The sequence below is a fragment of the Scyliorhinus torazame genome, chromosome 12 (assembly GCF_047496885.1).
Source record: "Scyliorhinus torazame isolate Kashiwa2021f chromosome 12, sScyTor2.1, whole genome shotgun sequence".
NCBI lineage: Eukaryota > Metazoa > Chordata > Chondrichthyes > Carcharhiniformes > Scyliorhinidae > Scyliorhinus > Scyliorhinus torazame.
Window position 1 is genome coordinate 122,016,255 of NC_092718.1, and position 18,203 is coordinate 122,034,457.

The window sequence follows — 18,203 nt, forward strand, 5'->3', positions numbered from 1 at the left end:
CCACATTTCCAGATGGACTGGTGTGGTTGTGACGGTCAGGACATTATGAATTCTGTAACAGGAAAACTGACATCCGGTTTACATTCCCCGCTTTCAAAATTAACTCCCTCCATGACCTCGCCACTGACACAGCAGGCAGAAATATCGCCTCCAGTTTGTTATGACGCGGACTTTGCCTTGCGCAATGCACGGCCTCAAAACGTCTCTCCTGTTTCACGAGCTGTTTCCGATGGCTGGCAAAATAAGGCAGCAGGCATGTGGGTCAAAAATTCAGGAAGCAGACCGCGACATTTTAATTTCAAATCAGAACAGCAGTAAGGTAGTTCAGGTCTGCAATCAGTGCTAACGCATCGGAAGTGTTGTAGACAGATATAAGTTGTGTTGCCAACAAAGTCCCCTGTGCGGAGGATGGCAGCTGATGACAGAAGAGAGGTGAGGCCAACAAAGAAACGATGGCCTACTCAGAATATTCACTTTTGTCAGGATGGGAAAGAGTCTCGGCAGATCCGGAGTGCCAGGACGAACTCAGAGACAGCCAATAATGGCACAGACAACCTTACTGCACAAAAACGATATGGATATAAATTAATAGCTATGCACGTTGGTGAGACACCCTGCAGGAGAACACATGGCTTTCTGGAGCCATTTGAACAATCCATTACGTAGCGTTCGTCAGGATGATCCTATTCAACTTCTTGAAATCCACACAATATCGGTTGTGTTGAAGACCACAGTGGCACTGTACATATTGGCAATGTATTCATTCCACACACTGTGCCAGAAGCTCATTGAGATAACGCTGAATCTGACCCAAGAAAGGATGAAGGCTGGAAAAGATGCAATATTCCAAAGGGAAGGGTAACATATCCCCATCACGCAGGAGTACAGCAGTTAATTCGGCAAAATCTTTGGATTGATTACATGCCAGGCAACCACCGTAAAGTACAACACATCTGAACAGAAAAATGGCTTCATGTAATTTTGTTCTCATGGAATCATGCAACGTGTATGAACATCGCATTTCAGTTACGTGCTCAAGATGACACTCTTACGTGCTAAATAAGACTTTGAACAGATAGGTCTAGTTCTGATGACATATGAACAATCGACCCAACGAGGTCGGTCTCCATTCTTCTGTGGGCCATGACCAGATCCTCCGCCCATGCCCACCCTGCTGAACACGTCGCCCGCAGAGTACTGCAAAGTATGAATCAGTGCATGCGTTCTCCATTTACAAGCGGATGGCCGGATATGATCGTCATGATGAGAAACACATCGCAGGATCGCCCCATGGACGACCTGACATAAATAAAACTCCACTTCGTCATTTCGAGAGTGCCTCTCCGCTCGCCAAGATTTGGCAGGCATAAATGGAGGGAACGATTTAACAAATGAAGAACTCCTCAATTCAAAATGAAACGACCATTGTAGATTTTGAAAGTTCGTGCCGCTTACGAAGATTGATATGGTTGCAGACATCAGGTAAATCTGCATACTTTTTCTGTGTAAACTGGAAATCAAGAAATGTTCGCAATGTTTCAATAACTTAACCTCGCAACTCGCCTGAACCATCAACGGATAATACCCCATCTGCTCAATATGAACGTGTCCCGTGTGATGTCCTGCCAGAGCAGCAACCAACACCTGCTCGAGTTATTACCGATCAGCTTCAGAAACAATTGTGCGAATTAATTACACATTTCCTTTCAACACAACTGTCCGTGTACACTGTTCGGTTTACAGTCGGATTTTTTTTGAATGGGGTGGAATCAGCTTTTGTTTTGAACGATGAGGTTCGTGCGATGGACTTAAGATCTGCAGCTCAGACCGCACTCGCACCTTTGGAATTCGACGTTGCTGGTCTCGGACATTTCACTGTGCAGGATTTTTGATTTTTTTTCTCATTGAAGATGAGGAATCCCCGCTCTAGTCAAAAGATTTGTTTGAATGCGAATTGGCTATTCTCTTGTCCATCACCCTAGCCTGTGGGTCGAAACATGGCAGTCAGAGATGGGTTATGCTGTGTAAATTGGAGCCACAACCATTTGCAAAAATAGGGTACGCCGGACACGGAGAAGAACGTTGAGAGGATACAGATAAAGTCGAGATTTCAGAATGCTATGCTCCCTCCGGATGCGGATATGTTAGTGACAATAAATCGTCAACAGAGACGAAAATGTTCCACTCCAAGATTTTATGGCTAAGCAGGCAGCGATGCTGCTGCCTGGAACTGCATATCATTCACGAAAAAATAAACGTCTGAGTCTTTCAAGACTGAAGTCGGCATCACTCAGCGAGATGTTCGTAGTGGAGCTGTCATCCAACTGTTTTTTCGAGGCATCCAGTGCCCGTTATACTGAAGCTGACAGAAGAGCATATATTCATTCCCGTCAGCCTTTGGATAATTGATGGAGAAAAGCATCCCGTTTCACATTATTGCGAGGAGGTCATCACAGATGCAAAGTTCCAAAGAGCTCGTACATTGCAATTCCCTCACGCATGGTCTTTAATGTCAAATGGATATGGCCTGCCGAGTGTAGCGTTTACACAGATCTACAGTGTGAAGAGGGCCATTGCGTGACCGTGCCCAGCAAGTATGCCAGCAGTACACTCGTGTCTTCAAACACACAAGGGGATTCCACTTTATCAATCTGTCGCTGAATTTGTACCTACCTGCCAGTTCATGAAGCCAGACAGGAATGCATATTGTTGCCAGCACCTCTGTGATTTCGTCCCTTGCTTCGCTTATCAGGCTGGGGTCCATGTCACCTGGCTCGGGAGATGTGTTTACCGTTAATCCAGTCAGACCAGTCAAAACATCTTCATTGTTTATGTTCATCCGTTCAATTTTACCACACTCTTTCGTCCTGATACACATACCCACACTCTCCCTCTCAGGAATGACCCTACCTCCATCCTCCGGCTCCCCACATAAATTATCACTGTGGTCCTTAATGGGCCCTATTGTTTCATTAAGTATTATTTTGCCCATACTGTTTTAATAACTTACGAGTTTTCTTTATTTTACCAGCCAGTATCATTTCTTGTTCCATTTTGCTCCCCTAATTTCCTTCTTAAGTTCCCCCTCGTCCACTTTAAACGGCGCTACGGCTCCTGCTGCATTGACCACACGATGTCTGTCAAAAGCCTCCCATATTTTTTCCTATCAAATGCTGTATACACCTTTATATGATGGGTTTAGTGGATTTGTGAATTCACACTTTTTTATTGACAATACCATGTTGACGATGCACTCATCGTACGACGTTCTTAAATGTATCCAAATTTTCGCTCACAGACGTACCTAAAAATGTCCGCTCCCATTCCACTCTGGCCAAATCGTATCTGATCTTCTTAAAATCGGCCTTTTACCCAGTTTATAACTTTTATCTCAGGCTCATATTTGTCCTTTTCCATTGCAATATTAAATCTAATGCAGGTATGATCACTGTCTGCAAAATGTTTCCCCATTGATAGCTTCCTTACTCACTTCTCAAGATGAGGCCGCGGAGTACTTGGAAGTGCATGATAAACTAGGACTGAGTCAGCACGGTTTCGTCAAGGGGAGGTCATATCTCACAAAACTGTTAGATTTCTTTGAGGAAGGAACTAGGAAGTTAGCAAAGGAGAACCACTGGACGGGATTTGTTTTTATTTCCAGATGGCGTTTGACAAGGTGCCAGATGGGAGATTGTTAAATACGTTAAGAGACCATGGTGTTCACGGTAAGATTTTGGCATGGATAGAGAATTGGCTGATATGACAGAGAGTGGGGATAAAGGGGTCTATTTGAGGATGACAGCCGGTGAGCAGTGTTGTACCTCAGGGGTCCATGCTGGGTCCACAACTTTTCAAAATCTACATTAATGATCTGGAGGAAGGAACAGTTGCTACGTTTGCAGATGATGCAAAGATCTGTAGAGGGTCGGTAATAGTGAGGAAGCCGACGGGCTTCAGAAGGACTTAGACAAGCTAGGAGAGTGCCAAAGAAGTGCAGATGGACTACGACGTGAAACAGTGTGAGGTTATGCACTTTGGAAGGAGGAATCCAGGCATAGGCTATTTTCTCAATGCAAAGATGCTTAGGAAATCCGAAGCACAAAGGGACCTTGGAGCCCTTGTACACGATTCTCTTAAGATTAAAGTGCAGGCTGCGTCGGCAGTTAGGAAGGCAAATGCAATATTAGCATTTATGTCGAATGGCCTAGAATACAAGAACAGGGGTGTATTTCTGAGATTATTTAAAGCTCTGGTCAGACCTCATTTGGAGTATTGTAAGCAATTTTGGGCCGCGTATATAAAGACAGATGTGGTGGCCTCTGAAAGGGTCCAGAGGAGGTTCACAAGAATAATCCGTGGCATGAAAAGCTTGAGGAACGATTGATGACTCTGGGTCTATACTCGTTGGAGTTAAGGATGATGGCGGATCTTATTGAAACTTACTGGATACTGCATTGGCTGGATAAAGCGGACGTGAAGGTAATGTTTCCACTTGTAGGGAATACTAGAAGCTGAGAACACAATCTCAGGCTAAAGGGACCATCCTTTAAAACAGAGATGAGGAGGAATTTCTTGAGCGAGAGGGTGGCGAATCTGTGGAACTCTTTGCCGCATAAGGCTGTGGAGGCCAGATATCTGAGTGTCTTTAAAGCAGATATCAATACGTTTGTGATCAATAAGGGGATCAGGGGTTATGGGGGGAAGGCGGGCGAATGGGAATGGGAAACTATCAACCATGATTGAAATGCGGAGCAGAATCGATGAGCCGAGTGGCCTAATTCTGCTCCTATGTCTTATCGGCTTCTGGTCTTACATTGATATCACTGCCAATAGCGACAATGCTGAAATCTTCAATATGAATGGTGGAAGTACTCGGTTGATAAACTCATTGGTCAACTAACACTGTTCAGTGTCAGTTGGCAGACACATGTGATGGCTCTTACCTAATTTGACATTACTACCTGAAGACACAAAAATCCGACATATGGGGACCAGCGAACATTTATCGGGCAAATAGCTTAAAATTATGCGGGCAGTTAGTTCGCGGTTCTTAACTTATTAACAGGCGGGCAGTGACGGCACGCCTAGGAAACCTTCCACTTCCGCTAGGGAGCATACAGGCGGAGCGCATCACAATATTTTGGTCAAAAGTTCAGTAAATCCCTTTAGCAATGTCATATTTGGATCCCTTATTTTGGCAATTCCGCTTCTCCCATTACCATTGCACCACCATCAGAGATCATGCCTTAAGATGTTGCAACAGTCTGTTGTCAGATTGTTTCCTATTCGTTTACAGGACGTAGAAACAGTTAGCTATGTTGACATTCATTATGCATGCCTAATTGTCCTTGTGCAGTTCGTGTTAAGCTGGTTCCTTGACTGTTGGTGTCCATGCGTTGGAGGTATGCGCAAAAGGTTATTAGATAAGGAGTTTCAGCACTTTGAGAAAACAACAGTGAAGAAACGGCAATGTATTTCCACGTCACGTTGGTGTTAGTCTCAGAATAGAACTTGCAAGTCCTCATGTACTTGATACGACGTGGTTGTGGTCCAGGGTTTGGATGTTCCTTCCAGAAGAGTCGTGTTGAGTTACTGCAGACCATCTTGGAGATAGTGCACACTGCTACATTTACATTGATGTTTATGGATGGTCCATGTTGCCTATGCGATCATCATCCACACAAATGTCGCCGAACACTCTTGGGTAAGTCAGGCGTGACGATGAAACCCATGGAAAGCGTTTTTAGTATGCCAAATCGAACGTTTGCTTCAGTATGAAGATAAAACTGACAATGCTGCTCTGATTAACCTTACGTCGTTTCGCCCTTCAAAGTTCCAACATGAAATCCAATTATTATATTTGCATTCATTTGCTCTCAATGAGACAAGGGGCGTTTCGAAAATGCCCCGGTAATATTGTGAAACAAGTGAAGTTGTTTTTCTGAATGTGCGTCTTTCCTCATTTACTTAACTCATTTCACGTGGGGAGATAGAGAGAAATAACTGATATTATGGTGACTAGCGTTGTTACGAATTCAGGTTCGAAAGTATCCTTTGATGTGGAGTCACTGCTTTAGCGGAGGAAACCGAACTCATAAGACCGCACAAGATCTCCTGAATAAAAATTTTAAAATATATTTCCCGTGGCTTTAGTTATGAGGTGAATTTCGACCAATGGAAACGTGGCGTTCACAAAGGTTAATGCGATTGAGACACAATACCCATGCGGAGTATAGCATTGCTTTCAATATCACAGTCAGTCAGTTGGGACTGACCAGTTAACATCTATATTGATTGCAAATAGAATTTGTGAAATATTAGCCTCGGAACTTCGCACTCAAAGGTTGCGAATCCAGCAAATCGCATGGGTTAAAGGGAACGTTGTCTAGCATCTTGGTCCACCAGAATCGGACGGGACAATTTCGGAGAGATCAGGCTGCCTCCCCAGTTACTTTAAAGTGCCTTGCGTTGCCACTTACGCTTACCTAAAATCCTCCGGTGGCCACTCGGATTTATCTAGCGGCGGACAGGGAATTGAACACTATGAATGCACACGCAGTGAAGCCATTTGTATTTAACATTGCCAAAAAAATAGATTGCTGTCGTGTGAGAGCCACTCCCCACACGTCTGCGTCTCCATGCATTTTATCAGCATCAAGCCAATGCTCGCGAACCTTAGCTTGGACATTTGGTGAAGGTGCATCTGCAAAGATCGCAGTGCCCACAGTTGTTGGTGTTGTCGCTGATAGAACTGGAGTGAGGCATTTCTCCGATTGACCAAAAAGTCTCAGCTGTCGGAGAGAAGGTTGCAAAAGTAAAGACTGTTCGTGACTTACTTTTAATTCAGGTCTGATGCTGTCCAATTAGATCACTCAATACTTTGAAATCGTAGTACAATTCCATGTTCAGAAATAATCATGATTACACCAAATCAGGCTCATGAATATCAGAAAAGGATCAAAATGCCAAGGATCATGCCGGTGGAAACGTGAAGTTTAAGCAGCGATCGAATGGAGATCATGCGTTTGGTTTTGCTAAAAACCTCACCAACATTCCTCGGGACCTGAAATATTACCGTCAATTCAGCTTCAACTAGTAGAAATTCGACTGGATATAAAACTAACCTTTGCAATATGTCCTCATTCGGCAGCCCGTCCATTCCTGGAATGAATCTGTTAAACCTTGTGAGAACTGCTCCTGAAACATTCATCCATTACCAAAAATAAAGGAAGCAACATTTTATACAATACTCCAATGCAGATTCCAAATACCAGTGAAGAGGAGACTCCATATTTTGCTCACAATAAACGATACGAGAGTATCAACTGTCCTAATTAGCTGCTGTACTTATATGCCAACTTTTTCTAACTCATGCACTTACCGGTTCCTGTTACATAATCCTTAAAATAGATGTTGAGCGTTATCATTTCTCGTCGAAACACACGATGCTACTACATCCTGATGTTATGATCTTATGCAATCCCTACGTAATGTGCTAATACCATAAATCATTCACTTGGCCACACCTCTAGCTGTCATCAACATAACGTTTTTCGGCAGCACGTTTGGCGCAGTGGGTTAGCCCAGCAACCTCAATGTGACGAGGTCCCAAGTTCGATCTCGGCTCTGGGTCACTGTGCGTGTGGAATTTGCACATTCTCCTCTTGTTAGCGTGGGTTTCGCACCCACGATCCAAAGATGAGTGGATTGGCCCCGCTAAATTGCCCCTAAATTGTAAAAAATGAATTGTGTACTCTAAATTAATAGAAAAACACAATAACATACCCTCCTGTTCTTCATCAATGCACGCATCCATCAATATGCACAGTTTCATCGATGCAATCTTCTATAAATGTCTCTGTCATAACTTGCAGGTCATCCTGATGGATTTCTCTTTGTTGGCTCTCTATTGTTTCGAATGCTACATGAATTCAGATAAGGTGCCTTACGATTTGGTTCTTTATTATATTTTGTAGCATCAAGCTTGTTATATTGTCATGGTATTTTTATAATTTCCCATGTCTGTACATATTTCTCCTGCCTTGTCTCTGCACTTTGGTATGCTACATCTTCTGAAATGTGATCCTTTGTACCCACTATTTAGTTTAAGTCTCTGCGCTTCTACTTCCCCAGATGATATATCATAGAATACATACAGTGCAGATGGAGACGATTTAGCCTAATCTGCTCGATCCGTTCGAATGAGCACTCTGCCCATGCCCATTCCGCCAAAGGCCCTGCCATATTTCAATCACCCCATACCCTAACGGACATATCCCTGGAGAGTAAGAGGACATTTGTTATCAGTGCACCTAACCCGCACATCTTTTTACTGTGGGAGGAAACCGCCGTACCCCTGTGGAAGGAAAATTAACATAAAACAACTGAGAAGCGTGCTGGGAAATGCTTGACACTGCCTTTGAATGAAAATAAGTACGTCAGGTAACATAAATGAAATCCTGCTTAATATTCTGGTTTTGGCCTTCTTGTGAAAACACAATGTCCTCCGATATATAACAAAATGTGCACTCGAGTTATTTTTAAACCAAGGGCAAGAACATACGTACTATCCATTTCACCTTATGTACTTTCCAAGGTCTATTTAATGTAAACATGCCTGTTTGTTTCAAGCTGTTATTTCAGACTGTAAAAATATCTGTCTTCATTCGAATCTCAGAATGCAGTGCACTGTCTTTTGCAGCTGGAACACTGTCTCTCCGCAAATACATTTGTGTAAATAAATTTCCTTAAAATTGAAACTCGAGGAATTTGTCTTTTCTCGATTTCCACGACAAATTGGCGTCGTCGTTGCAGTTTCCATAATTTAACGGGACGTGAACCACGAAACGATTCTCTAAACAGTACTCTCTCAGCTGAAAGGGAGAGATCCACAGCGCGACCCTAGCTGAAAGGGGGGGGGGGTCTGCTGCTCGGCAGCCTTAAATACTGGCCAGTGACTCATGCTGGGAGAGTTACCTTAATTGATAAATTAATGATATCTGCATGGGAAGAAAAAAGGTGCCTTCGAGATTAATTTTTTTTAAAAATACTTCGAGGTTCGTGAAAGAATGAATACCTGTGTGCGCTCCCTGTAGTATTTGTAAATGATTTCCGCGGTCGTTGTTATTATTATGTATCTGTTCTAACGTATTTTGCAGAAGGAACGGTGATTCAATAAACTCGATACCCCCCTCACAGGCCGTCCCAAAGCCTCGGCAAAGCCATCCGGAGAGAGAAAGAAGGTGAACTCCTTGAAGGAGACAGATAAGGGAGTCAAAATGAGTAACACAACGAAAAGAAGCAATGCTAAAGCAACGTAATGAGGAAGGACAACCGATATGTCATGTATGGGAATCTAATGAGGCAGATCCCCTCTCAGAAAAAAACAGGGCAGTGAAAGTAAATAGAAGATTAAGGTAAAAGCGTAAGCGATGGGTTCCTGTAGAAAAAGGGAAATCAGATTTGTGTGTGAGATAAGGCTGACGGTTAACTGTGACATTTGTGCGCTGTGAGATTCTGGTGTTTTGTTTAACCGAATCAATTTTAGTCAAAGCATGAAGTGCTAAGTGGGTTTTATTTTTATCGTCTGTCATTGTGAGTCAGAGATTATAACTTCAGTGATTTTTGTTGAGATTTCTCTAATGAACTGAAACATTGGAAATTACGATCAGCTTAAAAGAAAATAAGTGCCTTTACGAATAAAAGTAACTGAATATGTATAAGATTTTAGATTATGTGAAAAGACGTAAATTGCATCATTCCAAGTTCTCCGCCCCTTAGTTGCTGTGGAAACATTAACCATTTCAGCAAACAGTTGACCTTTTCTAAATTGACAAAGAAAAATATACGTCTCTAAAAATAGCTAATGCCTATAAAATCATCATTAGAAATTGACTTAAATGTGTGCTATTGAAAGCGCCCTCCCAGGGAATGTTTTGCTGCATCTCAGCCAGCGGTGAAGGACGGGATTGCAGTCCCACCCAGCATAAATGGGGGCTGGGTTCCCAATAATGATAATCATTTGAATTAATGAAATGAGTCCCTTGAACACTTGTTAGTAAATCGAGGGAAAGAGGCTCTCATGCAAGGGGCCAAGAAGCATTTAACCCACAGGAAGGATGTACCGCAACTAAGCGACACCTGGTCCGATTAGGCAGACTGATACTCTACACATTAGGAGCGGTAATACATTGCATTGATAATGGAATGTTTATAGAACTGCCTCAAATACGAGGTCACCAGCTGCAAAATTTAATAACGTCTGACCCTGCGCCAGATCGCTGTGTCTCTATGTTGTATGATGGCATCTGAACGTTAACCCTTGCAGTACCACTGCTAAAACAAAAATTAAAAACTGCAAGAAGGCTTACAAAAGATTAATGACCCTTGGGCATAGCTATTAAAACACCCGATAGAGTCCAGCCGAGATAATCTCGTGACCCATTGCATGGCATGCTTGTGAAAATGAGCACGCATAAAATTTACAAACGCAAAGTCACTTAGGATAGCTGTCATGTGATAGTGCCTTTAAGAAATGGATGTTTATGCAATGTAGCTTTAAGAAATGCAGTGATATCAGAGTGTGGGATGAGCTGGGCTTTAGATCAGCCATTTTGCAGTTTAGTTTTTAGTTTTGAGGAAACGTGCTTGGGTGTGTCAGTGTTTGCAGTGAGCTGGATCCGCTGTCATCTCTGCCACGAAAGACTATCTCTGGATCATTTGGCTGATTTAAACTTATAATAGTAAAGCCTTTATCCTGATGTGTTTCTGTTTAAAGGTGTTAAGTCTCTTGGATGTTGGAAGAAATAACTGAAGGTTCCACAGGGATCAGTGCTGGGACCTTTGCTCTTTGTAATATATATAAATGATTTGGAGGAAAATGTAACTGGTCTGATTAGTAAGTTTGCAGACGACACAAAGGTTGGTGGAATTGCGGATAGCGATGAGGACTGTCTGAGGATACAGCAGGATTTAGATTGTCTGGAGACTTGGGCGGAGAGATGGCAGATGGAGTTTAATCCGGACAAATGTGAGGTAATGCATTTTCGAAGGGCTAATGCAGATAGGGAATATACAGTGAATGGTAGAACCCTCAAGAGTATTGAAAGTCAAAGAGATCTAGGAGTACAGGTCCACAGGTCATTGAAAGGGGCAACACAGGTGGAGAAGGTAGTCAAGAAGGCATACGGCATGCTTGCCTGCATTGGCCGGGGCATTGAGTATAAGAATTGGCAAGTCATGTTGCAGCTGTATAGAACCTTAGTTAGGCCACACTTGGAGTATAGTGTTCAATTCTGGTCGCCACACTACCAGAAGGATGTGGAGGCTTTAGAGAGGGTGCAGAAGAGATTTACCAGAATGTTGCCTGGTATGGAGGGCATAAGCTATGAGGAGCGGTTGAATAAACTCGGTTTGTTCTCACTGGAACGAAGGAGGTTGAGGGGCGACCTGATAGAGGTATACAAAATTATGAGGGGCATAGACAGAGTGGATAGTCAGAGGCTTTTCCCCAGGGTAGAGGGGTCAATTAGTAGGGGACATAGGTTTACGGTGAGAGGGGCAAGGTTTAGAGTAGATGTACGAGGCAAGTTTTTTACGCAGAGGGTAGTGGGTGCCTGGAACTCACTACCGGAGGAGGTAGTGGAAGCAGGGACGATAGGGACATTCAATGGGCATCTTGACAAATATATGAATAGGATGGGAATAGAAGGATACGGACCCAGGAAGTGTAGAAGATTGTAGTTTAGTCGGGCAGTATGGTCGGCACGGGCTTGGAGGGCCGAAGGGCCTGTTCCTGTGCTGTACATTTCTTTGTTCTTTGTTCTTTGTTTGATTATTTAGTGTCGTAATATTTTCGGGGATATCTTTGAGATAAGGGATGTTAAGTGATCCAATGTTTATTCAAAAGGTTAAGTTGAGTTCATGGAATAAGCATTGTTTTCTGTTTAGAAACCCACGTGTCCATAATTGTAATCCCACACCTGGAGATCAAGCCGTGTGCTCGGAAAAGCAACAATACATTAAAGGGGGAGGTTGGTTGAACTCCATGATTCATTTTGGGGTTCTGAAAACGTCTCTCCCATAACACAGTAGACATCATTGCATGTCACTCCTTTTTACTTTTCTGTGTTGTGGGATTATGAATGTTAGTGCAGTTGACCCATAGTCAGGTGGAACCTTTATGGATGGGTTTAACTTCAGAACCCCATTTAACATTGGTCGAAAGACCAATGCTTAGGCAATGCAAATAGGAGAAGTGATCAAATAGCTTAAAAGAAAAAAGTAATACGCGGGACTTATATTGAAACGGACGGACGAAATTTCCTGATAGATTTTTATGGCAAAAAGGAGGGCATGGTGACCTGGAGAGATGAGCAATGGACCGCTACGTTTGAAAGACGACAACCTCCCCGAGAGAGCGAACATTTACTCCCTTCAATCCTGGCCCAGGTGCTGGCACATCTATGGGCCCAAAATAAAAAACATTTTGGAAAAACACATTCTGCCCCAGCGCATGGGGTGCAGTTACAGAAGAACTTTGCCCTGTCCTGCTTGAATCTCTACAGGATCGCACCGGAAGCAGAAAAAAGGGATAGAGGGAGTGATCAATGCAATATTAGTGCAAGGGGTAATAAAGAGAACACAACGCCCCTGTAACACCCCTATACTACCCATTCCAAAAGTAGGAACACCTAACGAGTGACGATTTGTGCAAGATCTCAGAGCCATCAATAAACTTGCTGCGACTATTGCTCCATTGATGCCGGACACAAATGTAATTTTGTCTTCTATACCACCAACAACGGATACTTTCTCAGCCTTTTTCTCCATACCATTGCACCCAGAAAGTCAATATATATTTGCCATTATATATCGGAATTCACAGTATTAAAAGAGACTTGGACGAGTGCCAGTTGTCTGCAGGCTCTACATTCCCTCAATATGATGACGATTTACTGACAGCCTCAGCGGGAGGGCTAGTTTGTCAACAGAATACCCTTTTGTTTTGATCACATCTGGCAGAAAAAGGGCAAAGGGTCTCAATGGACAAACTGCAATTCTGTCAGGAGACACATCAGTATTTGGAATTTCAGCTGCAGCAAGGACAGCAGAGGCTTGGGTATGAAAGCGTACAGGCTGTAACAATGGTTCCAACTCTGCGCACGGAAAAGGAAACCTTTACCTTCCTCGACATAGTGGGCTATTTCAGGCAGTGGACACCGGACCAAAGAGAGATGGTTGCAGTACAGCGCAAGGCTACACTACAGGATGCCCCTTCAGTTGCTACCTGGATCCCAGAGAGAGAGCAAGCATTCCGTAATTTGAAACAAGCAACGATTAGTGACCTTGCCTGGGGACTTCCTAATTTCAGCAAGCCCTCTACTCTTTATGTGAATGAAGCAGGGGAATTTGCAACAGGGGTCCTGGTGCAAGAGCATTGAGGCGGGAGAAAACCCCTTGCCCATTACCTGGTGGTCCTATGTGCTGTGGTAAAGGGTATGCCAAATTCTTCAGATCAGTAGCAGCCACAGCGACCATAGTAGATCAAATCAGTTTTGCTGCTGCTTAGTTCATCCACAACGTAGCATTTTACTGCGGCTCGATGCACTGGGTACGAATTAATCCTCTCTAAAACCAACTTTACCTACAAGCGAGCGCCAGCTGTCAACCCTGCTACACTCTTATCCGCGCCCTCGGAAGCAGAACATATGTATGATCATGACTGTTTATAATTGGTTGAAGCCATCTCGACCTGATTTATTGAGTCACCCACTAGAAAATCCAGACATCATCTTTTTCACCGATGGGTCAGCGAACCGACCAAACGATATGACCCTCCGGTCGGCTATGCAATAGTAACTCCATTCGGGATAGCAGAAGTTTTTGTTCTGCCTTCGGGAACGTCTGTTCAACAGCAGAATAGTTTGTCCTTACTAAGCATGTATTCTGGCTAAAAATAAAACAGGCAATATTTATCTGATTCTCGATTTTGGCCAATTATGGAATTATAGGGGATTCATAACTTCCTCCGGCCAACCTATTAAACATGCTAAATTGTTTTCAAATGTACTAAATGCTGTTCAGCTGCCCAGCAAGGTAGCCGGTTTGAAGTGTGAAGCGCATACTACCACAGACGATGAAGTCCCATGCGGCAATAGATTTGCTGATAAAATAGCAAAGGAAGTGGCTCTCAAACAGCAGCCACAACTACAAGCTGCTGCAGTTGCAGTGGAACTTCCGTCCACCATAACAGAACCAAAGTTAAAACAGGCACAGGAGCAATTCTCCCACAGGAGCATCGCTCTTGGCTGAAAGTGGGTTGCTATCAAGACAATCATCAAATCTGGATCCACCCTGATACCCGCGCAGTATGCCCCTGAAGTCAGTTTTTGTCACTATGTCGCCTTGCCCATGGGCAGGCTCATGTGGGCAAAGGAGGAATGACACATGCCATATGTCAACAATGGTATGCTCGAGGCATTAGTGTAACAATTGAAAAGGTAGCCTGCACATGCATGATTTGTCAAAGGAATAATCGGTGATAGTGGACATGTTTTCACGGTGGGTGGAAACTATTCCAAACAAAAGAGATGATGCTAGAACAGTGGTAAATATTCTGTTGAAGAAAATAATACCTAGGTTTGGGATACCAATGGGTAATAACAGTGGCAGGGGGAGGCATTTAACTAGCAAATTGACCAAAGCCCTAACACAGGCCATGGGATTTGATTTGAAATTGCATCGCCCATGTCAGACACAATCCTCAGGAATTGTGGAAAGGGCGGATGCAATAATTGAAACTGCAGTTACAAAAGTGTGTCAGCAAAATGGGCTGCAATGGCCAAATGCCATACCCATATGGACACCACGTTAGCACAAGTGGATATCACTGTGGCTTCACAGCGCCAGGGTCCCTGGTTCGATTCCCCGTTGGGTCACTGCCTGTGCGGAGTCTGTACGTTCTCCCCGTGTCTGCGTGCGTTTCCTCCGGTTTCCTCCCACAGTCCAACGATGTGCAGGTTCGGTGGATTGGCCATGATAAATTGCCCTTAGTGCCCAAAAAGGTTAGGAGTGGATATTGTGTTACGGGGATGGGGTGGAAGTGAGGGCTTAGGTGGGTCGGTGCAGACTCAATGGCCGAATGGTCTCCGTCTGCACTGTATGTTCGATGTTCGGTGTTCATAGTAATGTATGCCCTGAGAAATCAGAGATCTCGTAATACGTGTTTAACCCCGTATGAGATATTAATGGAACGTCCCATGACAACTGGAACTAAACCCCCAATGACTACAGCGAAGTAACCTTAATATGGGCAGATGAGGCATCACTATAATATGCCCAGGCCATGAGTGAAAACGCTAAAAAATAAACAAATAAATACATTTTTAAAAAACATGAACTGGCTCGACAGGCTCAGATGCATCCAAAAGAGAGAAACACGCAATCTTTTAAAGCTGGAGATCAAGTATATGTGAAAGCACTATAAACAAAGATTATTTTTCTCCAAGGTGGAACGGACCCTACCAAGTGCTGCTAAGAACCCGAACAGCCGTTAATGTAAAAGAAAAGCCAGATGGGATCCACGCAACTCGTGTAAAGTACATCATCCGGTATTTTGAAAGTACGAGTGAAACGCTGACCTGAAGAGAATTACGGCGCTACTGTTCTTATATATTATCATATCAATCCAACATCACGTGGAGAGTAAACTGCATACTAAAACCTCAATATACATGTCTCACTCATAAGCAGAGAGGGTAAATAAATCCAGCTGTTGGGTTTGTACACAAATTCCCAGATGCTTGGGGAGGGCTTCCCTGTGCAACCTATCGCATTCACCAGTAAAGAGATAGCAGAATGGGCTCCAAGATAAAATAGTACAGGACGTGGTGAAGATACACAGAATATGTAAGATTGGAGATTAGGTGGATACGATATGAATAGGTTTGAGGAATGGTGGGGGCCTAAGTTTAATGTAACGGGTCAATCGCCCTGGTTGATCCTTCCCAATTATACTGGAGTCCCAACATGAAGTATATCCTTTAAGAATCATAAAACATTTGGGACCCACTCAGTAGGCACGAGTCAGTGCGACCAGACCTTGAATTGGCAACCCCTATGCTCCGCCTCACAGTTAATGGACTATTGGTCTTTGACCTGTTTGGGGTTGAAAATCAAACTAGTGGAGGCTCATGGAAGGGGATCGATTAGACGAATGATGACCGATGGTTAAGGAAACATGACCGCATATAACGGCACGTATTTTATCTGTGGCCATACAAGAAAATTGGGAAGGCTCCTGCTATTTGGGACAGGTAGTCCCTTCTGTGCATCACATTCAGCAATTGCAGGACCATCCCCATCACAGGACGACACAAAGTATTATGACATGGGCACAAATGCTGGGAATAATGATACCAACATGAGGAATAGCCACTAATGCAGATGAACTACGCGAACTACGAGACATCCTTGAGCAGGTAGCTAATGACACTGCAGGAGTTGTTAACCAGATAGAAACTGAAATGCTTGCTATAAGTGCGCTTGCCCTGCAGGATAATATGGCTGTTGATTTTTTGTTAGCTGCTAAAGGAGGCACTTGTGCCCTGATAGCAGGTGACTGTTGCGCGTACATCACTGATAACTCAGAAGGAATTGATAATCTGGTGGATCACATTTGGAGAGAGGTGACAACATGACATGAAAATGAGGGATGGGACTTTGGCTTTGGGTGGTTAGGATCGTCAGGACAGAGGATTCTGTTCTGGATTATAATCGCCATTGGAATCTTGATTGTCGTATGGTTGCTGTTTAATGCTGCGTAAAATATTTTTATTGCACTAACAAGGGATTACAGCCCTAGTCGACTTGCCTCCTTGCTGCCAGGCTCATGACACGCAGGGATCGGTCATACGTCCGATCCCCTTACATTATAAACCACCCTTCACTACGGAGGACTCGATAATTTACTAAAAGGTGTTGATCAAAAGATTAAAAAGGAGGGAATTGTGAAAGGGAAGTTAGCATAAACCAACGTAGAAGCATGCTGGGAAATGCTTGTATATAGTTCAACACTGCTTTTAAATAAAAACAAATAGGTCAGGTAGCATTAATGAAATACTGCTTAATATTCTGGTTTCGGCCTTATTATGAAAACACATTATCCTCCGAAAGATATGAAAATGTGTACTCGAGTTGTTTTGAGCCAAAGGCAAGAACATACGTACAATGTATTGACCCCGGGTCCCATGCGTTGTGAGGCATCGGTGTTCAGTACTTGGCCACTGAGCTGCCCATTATTCCCCTAGTTTTGCAGCTTCCTGGGAAACCACCCATAGCACTGTTTAGTTGGCAACAGCAGCAACGGTAGAAATCTCTCGTTCCTCATTACTGATGCTAATGTATTGCGAACGCACGATGCTGAGACCACGCCAGTCTGCGAGACTACGTTTGCAGTTCTACGCTTATTATTTCAATGCAAAACTGCACGTTTGTTCTTTTAATTTCCAGATAGTCTACCTTTGAGTTTCTGCATCTTGATTTGATGTATGCATGCTCATAAATACTGTGCAGAACCTAATTCCTGCTCACTTGCACGGCAACTGCATTCTGCACCTCCCACAGCAAGTTATTCTGCAGGCAGAAGCAGAAATTCCAAGCTCCCGCAGCTGCACGGATACACAGAAGTGTCCACTCCTTGCTACGGACTACAGGGCAAATAAACTTAAGTGTGCCTTTCCTGACCACCACAATTTCGTATGTGCTCTCTGGCTTGACTGGTACACCTTTCAACGGACCATAAACCTCTGGGAATAGTACAACGACTGTAACGTCTGAGTTCCTTCCCTTTGGGTTTTCACGCCTCCATCAGTTGCAGAACAACTGGTTTACCCATGTATCATTCCGAATTTAGAGTATCTATTCTAAGGCGTGTTCCGGTCTCGTTAATCAATTCGTCGAGGTTTACTCTTATGCTCCCTTATATGTCGAAATGTCTTCACCGCAGCTTCCAATGCAATGGCTCTGGGACAAAACTCGTCAAATGGCAGACAATTCTGTAAGCCGTGCTTTCTCTGGATCACAATGGTATTCATGAGACTTCGCATTCCGCAGCATTGGTCGATCACATATATTTCCATACTTAAGAGCTTAAATGAACTAAATTATAATTGCACTCAATTAATTATTTTATTTTCCTTATT